The sequence below is a fragment of the Crinia signifera genome, chromosome 5 (genome assembly GCF_055691185.1).
Source record: "Crinia signifera chromosome 5, ASM5569118v1, whole genome shotgun sequence".
NCBI classification, from domain to species: domain Eukaryota; kingdom Metazoa; phylum Chordata; class Amphibia; order Anura; family Myobatrachidae; genus Crinia; species Crinia signifera.
Genome location: NC_139221.1, coordinates 157,100,049 through 157,110,679, shown reverse-complemented (window position 1 = coordinate 157,110,679; position 10,631 = coordinate 157,100,049). Strand labels below are relative to the sequence as shown.

The window sequence follows — 10,631 nt, the reverse complement described above, 5'->3', positions numbered from 1 at the left end:
CGGAGAAAGACGGTTCAGCCCGCTGTCTGTGCTGGGTGAGCCGGGTGTGGAGCAGACAGACCAGCGCTAGATCCTGGGTTGGTAAGTATATTGGTGTATAAGTGAGGTGTGTGGTTGTGTGTAAAATAAAGTTATACTTTTCTGTGTGTGTGTCTTTTCTTTTAACATTCTTTTTACAGGTGGACTACAAGTCCCAGCGGACCATTAATGCCCCGCAAGCTGGGACTTGTGGTTCTACAAGTCCCAGCATGTGGGGGAGGTCTGCTGGCACTTGTAGTTCTCCTGCATAAAGCAATGTTACGTTTGTGAGATTTATCCCCATCAGGCCGGCGTCCACTGGGCACGGACGCCGGTGACAGCCCCGGGCTTCAGCCCTGGACAGGTGAAGCCTGGGGGGGACTCCTTTATTGGGGGGGTCCCCACTCCTCCAGGTACCCTGCCCAAGGCTGACCAGCCAAGGTGCTCATGTTTCAGCCGGGGGACCTTATGTAAAAAGTGTCCCCCGGCTGTGGCATGACACCGCAGGCTGTTGGTGCTGCTTTAAAAATACGGGAGACCCCAGATTTTTTGTCCCCCGTATTTTTGGAACCAGGACCGGTCCAAGAGTCCAGGGCTGGTTTCAGAAATACGGGGGACCCCTATGCTTTTTGTTCCCCATATTTTTGGAACCAGGTCCGGCTCAAAGAGCCCGGGGCTGGTTATGCTCAGGAGGGGGGACCCCACGCCATTTTTTTTCCAAAAAAAAAAACACTTTTTTTAACACAGGACGATGCACAGATCTCAATGATCTGTGCAGGGTTCTGGCCAATTCGCATATCAGAACCTGGTCTGAATTTTTGGCGATTTTAAGACACATTTCCCAAATTCGCATCTCATTAAATATGGGAATTGTATACTTTTCAATGGGAAAACATCTGGATGTGAGTTCCAGGGCGAGTAAAAATTGCACTTTTAGAAAGTGCGATTTCGCGGCAAAATCAGCGTTTTTTGCTGTTTTCCGCATCTCATTAAATATGCAAATTCAGGGAAAAGAGCGATTTTGGCCGTTTTTTGGCGAAAATATCGCAAAAGTCACATTTTCACATCTCATTAAATGTCACCCTACGTTTCATATTTTCTATGAATGTCACAAAATCATAGGAGTATGGAGATATATTCATAGATAATAAAAGTTACAGAGATTGATATGCCTTTTTCGCCTGAGTATTTTCTTCTCCCTCAAAATGTCCCAGGGATACAGAAGTCAATACAAAAACTTATATGGTTTAGGATAGGTGCTGTCAAAATTAAGATAGCATCACATTGGAAAGCACAGACTATCCCATCTAGAACAGCAATAATGGCAGGAATTTGGGATATTTATCATATGGAATATATGGCCAGTATCATAGAGGATAAGGAACAATCTTTTAGGAATATATGGTCACCATGGTTAAAATATCATAACCTCCCATTACCATTTACATACGGATTATAAAAGATAGGTAGGATAAATAAATAAAAGAGGCAGAGAGTGAGGATGATTTTTTTGTTATGTAGAAACTGATTTATATAATTCAAGACTTATTGTAAATTGATTGATCCTGCATATGAAATAGCTGTGTATACCCCTTTCCCTATCCCAACTTCCCCTTTTTTCTTTTTTCTTTATCCTTTTACCCATCCTAACGTATGTATAGGAATGTATATGTTGTTATTTGTTTAACTTCGAAAAGCATTCAATAAAACAATTTAATTTAAAAAAAAAACCTCATCTATATTAAGGCAACTCGAGACTAAATTCCAGACAGGCACAATGGGCTTTATTCTTTACCAGGTTCAATTTCACAATCATTTTTTGACCGGGCCATAAGACCATCAAGGTAGACGTGCTGTCACACAGATGAAAACCACTCCTCTACCCATTCTCCTTTCTTCTCATATCTGTTTGGGAGTCAATCAGACTCTTTTATCTCAGATTCAGGCAGCACAATCCCAGGCTCCAGTTGGGACTCCAGTGGGGTGCTTATTTGTGCCTTCATTTCTTAGAAGAAAAGTTATAGCAGAGTTACATGAGAAGAAGACAGCGGAACATCCGTGAGTAGCCAAGACATTGGACTTATTGTCCCGTGTGGTATGGTGGCCAACCTTGTCAAGAGATACTAAGGAAGAATTTGTGAAGATCTGAATTAGATTGGATAGAGAATCAGGATGGTCTTGTGGAAAGTTGAAGCAATCTCAATAAAAGTACAAGCATGTTTGGTATGAATTTCACAATTCGCACTGCTAATTGGGTTATTGCTTCTCAGTCATTTGACAAAAGTTAAATGTGGTTTAAATGTAGTGTATTCAATCTGTGCCAATATAACCTAACTTTTTTTTAAAGTCAGATCTGTTTTGTAGGTCACGGACCTTTTTCAACCACCCATGGCCGTTTTCACAACTTTACGACACTCGACAGTCAGAACATTGAATTCCAACTTTCAATTACTGTAGGATCAAACGAAACCATCCTGGGATTACTACTGTCGGAACAGTGACTGAATATTTGTCCCTTTTCAAAATGTTTTCTGGGGGCAGTTAGGATACAAATTATTTGTTACTTTAAATTGGTTTGAAAAGTTTTTGGTTATTTGAATACTATAATTTATTGATTGATTTCTGATTATTTATCCCATGCAAATGCTGCAGTATCATGTAGGTATTTTTTTTGGTCAACTCATTAACTCTTTGCATCATTGTGGATAGTCCTTTCAGATTGCCCTTCAATTTCATCTAAAATTGTAAAAATGTAACAAACCCTATGCCTGCTTAGCAAATAAGCAAAAATGTTACACTTTTAAAGTTTCACCTTTTCTAGGATTTTGTGTTTTGGGGTTTTTCATTTATTTGTTTGGTTTTGGAAGGCCTGGGGGCATTAGTCTTCTACATTTGCAAACATAAGCAATGATACATTTTATTTACTTGTCTTCGTCTCCCTCAAGTGGACTTCATCAAGGCATTGAAATGCTTACAAGCAAAAGTAGATTGTGTCACCATCGAATATTGATGCAGTGGAAGAAACTGCTAGCTGACTGTTTACACACTGTAGTAGAGTCACCTGGCAACAATCACTCCTAAAGATTCTTTGAAGACTATGAACATTCTATAGATACTGTGAACATTCCTTAAACACTATAAAACTTTCCTTAGATGCTCTGTATGTTCCTTAGACCCCGAGAACATTCTCTAAAATAGTGAAAATATTCTGCAGAAACTGAACATTCCTCAGACACTGTGAACCTCTATAGACCCTATGGGGGAAATTTACTAAAATCAAATCGGCACAAATGGTCTTTTTCGTACCCACACCGAATAATTTACCAAAGTTAAAATGTATACGAATTGTATTTTTTATGTACACATTTTTTAGATTTTCTAAAAAAAATGAATACACCATCTATAGAATATGGCCGTAAATCCCCATCCATTTCAAATTTACTATTATTTGTAAAGGCGAATACAAATTCACCAACAAATATGAATGTCAAATAGAACATCTTTTTCATTCGCATCCTTGCAGGGATCAGTCAGATCCATTTGTATTTTCGGGTCATATATGGCGGATCCTGTTCGTACCTGTTCGTACACAGCCGGCTTAGTAAATTTACCCCTATGAAAATTCTGTTTTAGGCTTTAAGCTCCATACACTCTAAATAACTTTTTAAAAGATATCACTTATTTTGGCTCTTTTGAACTATATCTTGTAAAAATCATTACATTTGTATACTGAATATCGTTAATGATGCGCGGATGCAGAAATAGGTGCACAATACACGTCTTTCTTTGGAACTCTCATTAGACTTCATTTGTAGTGTTGGAATGAATGTTGGAATGAATGTACAAGCACAGTTGGTATGAAGTGCAATCTTCTCACTTCTAATTATGTTATAGTTTCTCAGCCTTTTGTATGTGTCATTTATATTCTTATTAGTTTAATAATCTGATATTCCATTAACTTTGGTTATATATTAAATGGATTTGAGAAATGAAAGGAGAGCTTGTGCTGTCTTCTGCATGCATTGTTCTGGTATTGCAGTACTTCCAGAACCAGTTCACCTTTTCTATTCTGTAATCCCAAAAAATATATTTTCTAAATTTTCTTTCATTTCATTTCTATCCACAGATACCACATTGTTTCATTATGGATATGTCTGCATCTTATATAATAACATGACATGGATTACATAGACCGGCAAAATTCAAATAGCAGGTTTTATTCTTTCTCCCGTCCCGCACATAAGGGTTATAACAGCACTTCACAGCAGGATACAGGTTACAGCATCATATTCCATATTCTGACAATAAGTAATGGTGTAAACTCCAATGGCTCCTAATGTAACCACAGACCCCAAGCCTAATGCCTAGCCAGCTTATCCAGCATCAGGATCATTATCACTGTCTAAAGACAGCATTCACAAAGGCAGCCATCAGGTGCTACTATCAACTTGCTGAAGTTCATTTCTGAGCTCAATGAACCTAGACTGGATCCATTTTTGACTACCGCTATATGCTCAAACAGGAAAATCCTACTGTCTCTGCCACAATATGAATACCTGCAATCTGTTAATTTTGGTCATGAAACAAGTGATAAGAAGAGCGGATTCTAGTCACTTTTTACTAATTTTTGGGGTTTTTTCTTGACTCTATATAATTGTCCTTATTTAAGCCATTTTCCAGGGGCAATCTGTATATAAAGTCAAAGTTACTATTAAGCCGTTTGAAAAGTAATTTATTATTTGAATAATACATGTTATTGAATGATTAAGGATTATCTATCCCATGACACTGCTGCGAAGTGATTGCAATGTTTTTTTTCATTGTCAACTATTTTTTTACATCGTTGTGGGCAGGACTAGGGTTAGGTTGTTAGAGAGCAATGTAACTCTCTCTCTCTCTCTCTCTCTCTCTCTCTCTCTCTCTGCACTTACATCAGCCCCACCTGTAGTGCACATGGTTTTGTCCATTAAAGAAGGAGTTTGCTTTTGCAAACCATCCTGAATCAGCCTCTAAGTTCACCCATAAGAGGTATGTAAGAATGCCAGCCAAAGCAGTATTTATATCTTTGAACATTAAAACAGAATTCTTGAAGTGAACATCATATATACATTTTTGTAGGATCCTGATTTTCAATGTGTTTAACTTCAATGCTACATACATGATAATATGTTGTAACTCATCATGTTACCAATCAAGGTATGTTTGTACCACACATCTGCTTTCAATGTTGTTATATGTTGTTTACACCAGGTTTCGGATGAATTAAATTATATATTCACATTTTCTCCATTGTCTGCTCTTCTCCATCATCCTCTTCTTCTTTTACTTCTTTTTATGTAATTTTCATAACATGTTGAATAATGTTTATGTATTGTACAAAGGTCTGTTCTTTTATTCAGAATTGTATTTATTGTATTTTTGGCAATTACGGATTTACCACTGATGAAGTTGCATACTTGTACACCTGCAAGTTGTCCTATCAAATGTAAAGAATCTTTGGAATTTGTAGTGTAAAAAATACTTTTTAATGGTCTTTTTTTTCCCATTACATTATTTATAATTTCTAACTATAAATAGAAAACAAAAACACAAGCATACATATCAGGATACAGTATAATAAATATAAACAATAATAATATATCAGGGTTGCCAACCCCCCCGGAATGGCCGGGAGGATCCCGAAAATCAGTTCCGCCTCCCGGCCCCCCCCGGAAAGGTGGGCAACCCTTCCGAATTCCGGCGGTCCCCTCTCCCCCAATCCCCCCCTTCATGTACCTGGGGGCAGAAGCTTGAAATTGCGGCGATTTGTGGCTTTTCTGCGGAAAGGGGGTGGGGCTAAATATGCAAATCGGGCGTATTTAGCTCCGCCCCTCATCGGAGGCCCGCATATTGTGGGATTTGCATCAATGGGGGCAGGGACTGATGATGTCTCCATCAGGCCCCGCCCCCAGAAGTGATGCTGACAGTCTCCTCTCCGGGGTTCTCCCAGAGAGGAGACTGTAAAAGTTGGCAACCCTGTAATATATCAATATAAAAGCTATTGTAAAGAAATGTACACGCCTAATACTTATAATCCGGAGCGGATAGAGAGGGTCCAGCTATAAAATAAAAAAATGGGTTTATGTGAAGGCCGGGAGTCCGTAACAGCAAAGGTGCCAAACATTCACATCAGAATCAGGGGTGCTGAGGACCTTAGTAAAATATGGGGTACCTTTTCAAGTAGTCAAAAGAAGGAAAAAGTAAAAGGTAACTTTTAGCTCACCATAGAAAGAAGGAAAAGGTAAAGGGGAGAGAGACAGAGGAAGAGAAAGAGATAAGGAAAAGGAGGAGGCCAAATACGGGTGTGGAATGTGAGTAAAATTTAAAAAAGAAGCGCAGGGAAAGCAGCTACATTTAAATTAAGAATAGGCAACTTCGTTAAATCAAAAGTTCTGAAAAAACAGATGGTATGGATCTATGAGGGGCAGAGGCATTTAATGAAATCCAGGCACTCCATAACAAAAACAATTTGTGGGAGGTGTCATGAAGGTAGGCTGATATTTTCTCCATGGCCGCCACATACCAAATTTTATTGAATAGCTGCTGAAGTGGTGGAGGATCCAGACATTTCCAGTGATTGACAATTAAACATCTCCCTGCATTCATGATATGTACAGACAGCATGTCTGGAGATTTATCAAGACCATCTATAGGACAGCCAAGGAGAAAAATAATATGTACTAAAAGAACCTGGGATAGCAGCTGGGACACATCATCCTAAAACCGGGCAATCTTGGGACATGTCCACCAAATATGGATAAAGGTTCCCTCCTCACCACATCCTCTCCAACAACGATCTGAGGCCGAACTATACATTTTACGTAGGCAGGTCGGGACTAAATGCCACCTATAGTACATTTTATAGTCGTTTTCTTTAATTGCCGAGGATATAGAGGCTTTGGAGACCCTCGCGTGTATGATCAACCAAGAGTCCTCGGCTGGCAGATCTTCTAGATCTCTTGTCCATTGGAGTTCATATTTTGGTGTCCTTGGGAGTTTGGCAAGGAGTAGATAGGTGTATATGTCCGAGATAATCCCTTTACGTAGGGGATGGTGTAGACTAAGATTCAACCAGGGTCAGGGGTCTGGTAATCAAAGCAATGGGTAAGGAGTAAAAAAAAGTGGCGTAATTGGATGTACGTAAAACTACCTACAGAAGACAAGTTATACTTCTCACGTAGGACATCTAGGGAAGCACATTTCTCAGACTCAAGGAGATCAGAGGCCACTCTGATACCTCCCACCACCCAAGGAGCAAAATGTCTGGCATTGATGCCTGGAGTAAAAGCTGGATTGTCCCATAAGGGAGTAATGGGAGAGGGATATGAGGTGGTGTCAAAGTGGGTTTTGCAAAAATCCCATACTGAGCATGTAAAAGCAATGACAGGGTGGGACCGAGAAGACACCGATCTGTCCGAAGGAGCTAATCCTAATAAAAAAGACATTTAGGATATATGAGATAAATTAGCTTCTATGGAGACCCACCTAGGAGCATAAGATTTTGCAAACCATGCAATCACTGTTGGTGGGTAGCGTGATAGTATAGGTTGATATCTGGGAACCTGTTTCCTCCATTAGAGGTTGGGTATCGAAGAGTCGCAAAACTAACGCAAGGTAGTTTAAGCCTCCAGACAGATCGAACAAACCATTTGTGTAATTGTGACAGAGAAAGTCTGGGAACATGTACGGGGAGGGTTTGGAAGAGGTATAACAGTTGGGGCAAAATAAATTTTTTTATAGCCAACCGCGAACAGTGAATGACGGCTAATTCACCGTCTGTTAGTCGCCGCAATTCGCTGCTGTTTTCTAATGGGGTTTTCACTGTGATTCACCGTGAGTGTATTCAATGTTAGGATGGCCATTGTTTTCAGCGTGATTTTCGCTGTGCTTCACCGTGTAGCAATCGCCATCTTTTTAAGGTGAACTGGAATGTTATCTTTTAAAATATAGGGTTTTTAAAAAAAAAATTGGTGTAAAAAAAATCAGTAATTTTTTTTGGTGAAGGGGCATGCTATTTTTATTCATCTCGCTGTGCTTCACCGTGTAGCAATTGCCATCTTTTTAAGGTGAACTGGAATGTTATCTTTTAAAATATAGGGTTTTTTTTAAAAAAAATTGGTGTAAAAAAAATCAGTAATTTTTTTCGGTGAAGGGGCATGCTATTTTTATTCATCTCGCTGTGCTTCACCGTGTAGCAATTGCCATCTTTTTAAGGTGAACTGGAATGTTATCTTTTAAAATAAAAAAAAAATTGGTGTAAAAAAATCAGTAATTTTTTTCGGTGAAGGGGCATGTTATTTTAATTAATCTGCGTGCTGCACATGAATATATATATTTTTTTTATTATTTTTTTCTTTACCCATAACAGCCAGCTGAGAGCTGAGAACTGATTACATAGTATTCATATATTCACTGCTCCTGCTCATTACATATGCACAAGCGGAAACAGTGCAGCAGCTACCTACCCGCGTCCCTTGCCATCTCTCCTGGGGACCAGCTTATGCTACCTGTGTCCCTGGGAGCCCTCCTCCCCCCCACACACACAAATTAAAATTCGCAGTCAGTGGCAGCGAGCCCCTGCCGCGTTGAATAGGGCGACAGGGAGGGCTGGCAGCGAATGCTAGAGCCCTCCAGAACGCGGCGAATGTGCAGCGAATCCTAAACAGGATTCGCTGCACATGGCGAAAATAGTCATTGAATACTGCCCGGTGTGTCATAGTACTTTGTTATATAAACCCCTAAATATTTGATTTTGGAGGAATGCCATGCAAATTTATAATTGAGCTGCAAGGGATTTAGGGTTAGTGTGGTGATATTGATAGTTAACACCTCAGTTTTAGTGAGGTTTATCCTATAACCCAAAAGTGTACCATAGGTATCTAGTGTCTGACATAAGATAGGTGGAGATGTGTGTGGGGATGTCAGAGTGAGAACATAAATAAAGAAATCTCTGATATATTTGTTTAGGCATATACATGCTGCTAGTGGTTCGATAACCAATGCAAAGATCAGGAGTGAGAGGGGGTACCCCTGTCTAGTGCCATTGGCTATAGGCAGCAAGGTAGAGAGAATCCCATGAACTGACACTTTAGCAGATGGGAAGGAGTATAGAGCCTGGACACTGCATAAGAACTCTCCCTCTAAACCAAATACAAATAAAGTTTGAAGCATAAAGGGACAGCTAATCCAGTAAAATTCTTTCTCAGCATCTAGGGCGGGATGTATCAACGCTTACCGGTGTGCTGACATCCCCTGTTCGCCTCCGCATTGTGTCCGGCGTATGTATCAATAAAGTTTCGCATTTCTGTTGTCAAAAAAACTTTGCCGGCTTGTACTATCGCGGAGTTTCCGGCGAGGCAGTTCCTGTAATAGATTCCTATATAAGCTGACACGCTATGTAATGTATTAACATTCGCAGCGCTCAGCTAAGCCTCGGAATAATTCGCCTAGTATTGCAGGCGATATACATATAAAAAACATTAACACAAGCATCAGCGGCAGGGACTTTTGGCCAGCGGGCATTAGAGGAACTTCACAAACACATCACCCATATACACAGCCAGCATAGCGCTATATAGCGCTATGTATAGCATTCAGGTAATCATGTTATCATCATGCTAAATAGTGCTATGCTGGCTGTGTGTTTGGAAAGTTCCTCTAATGTCTGCTGCCCCTAGTCCAGTGCATAGAAAAAACAGATTTAACAGATCTGCGCATGAGAGGAAAAATACACTTCATTGCGCATGCGCAAAAAAAAAACCCGAACAGATTCCGACGGAGGTCGGCGTTACCGCGGCCCTAGGGAAAGGAGAAAAAAATAATACATAACGTGGAAATCTCCGCAAAACCGCAGCGAATGAGGCACGAAAAAAAGAACAACACTTCACTACAGAAATGCGAGTATTGATACATCCAGCCCCTAGAGAGAACACTGTGGCCAGAGTATGTGAGCTACTCAATGATTGTATTAGGCTGATTACCCTCATAGTGTTTTCCCTGGCCTGTCTACCAAGGAAGAAGCCTACTTGGTCGCAGTGGATCAAATCAGATAGTACAAGGTTGAGGCGATTAGCAAGGATCTTCGCGTTGCTCTTTATGTTTATGTCCGTGTTCAACAGAGAGATGGGCCTGTAACTTGCACAGTTAAGGGTCCTTCCCCTTTTTTGGGATATCTGTATTTCTAGCTTCAAGCGACTATGTGGAGAAGGAACCCTCAGACATCACGTCGTGGAACACCCCACCAGATAAGGGGATAGAATGACATTAAAAGTCTTGTAATAATTGGCTGTAAAGCCATTCGGGCCCAGGGTCTTGTTGGATTTAAGGTTCTTAATCATGGAGTAACCCTCTTGGGCATCTATTTTAGAGCTGAGCAGTGCTAGGGCTGAGGGAGAGAGTCTGTAGGAGAAAGATTATATAATTGGGTATAGAAATTCCTCCATAATGGAGCAAGGATCGTGGATAAGTTCACCCGAACACATTTTAATTGACAGAACATTATTTTGTGATAATTAATACGTAATCTAGTCGTCAATATTCTATCAGCCTTGTCACCTTTTTGATAGAAGGTCTGG

General features: G+C 40.1%; 1 pseudogene; it reads left to right on the top strand.

The window, feature by feature from the left end:
• The first annotated feature begins 3,908 nt into the window (after positions 1-3,908).
• LOC146005886 (U2 spliceosomal RNA) lies at positions 3,909-4,082 on the top strand (annotated as a pseudogene).
• The last annotated feature ends 6,549 nt before the right edge of the window (positions 4,083-10,631 follow it).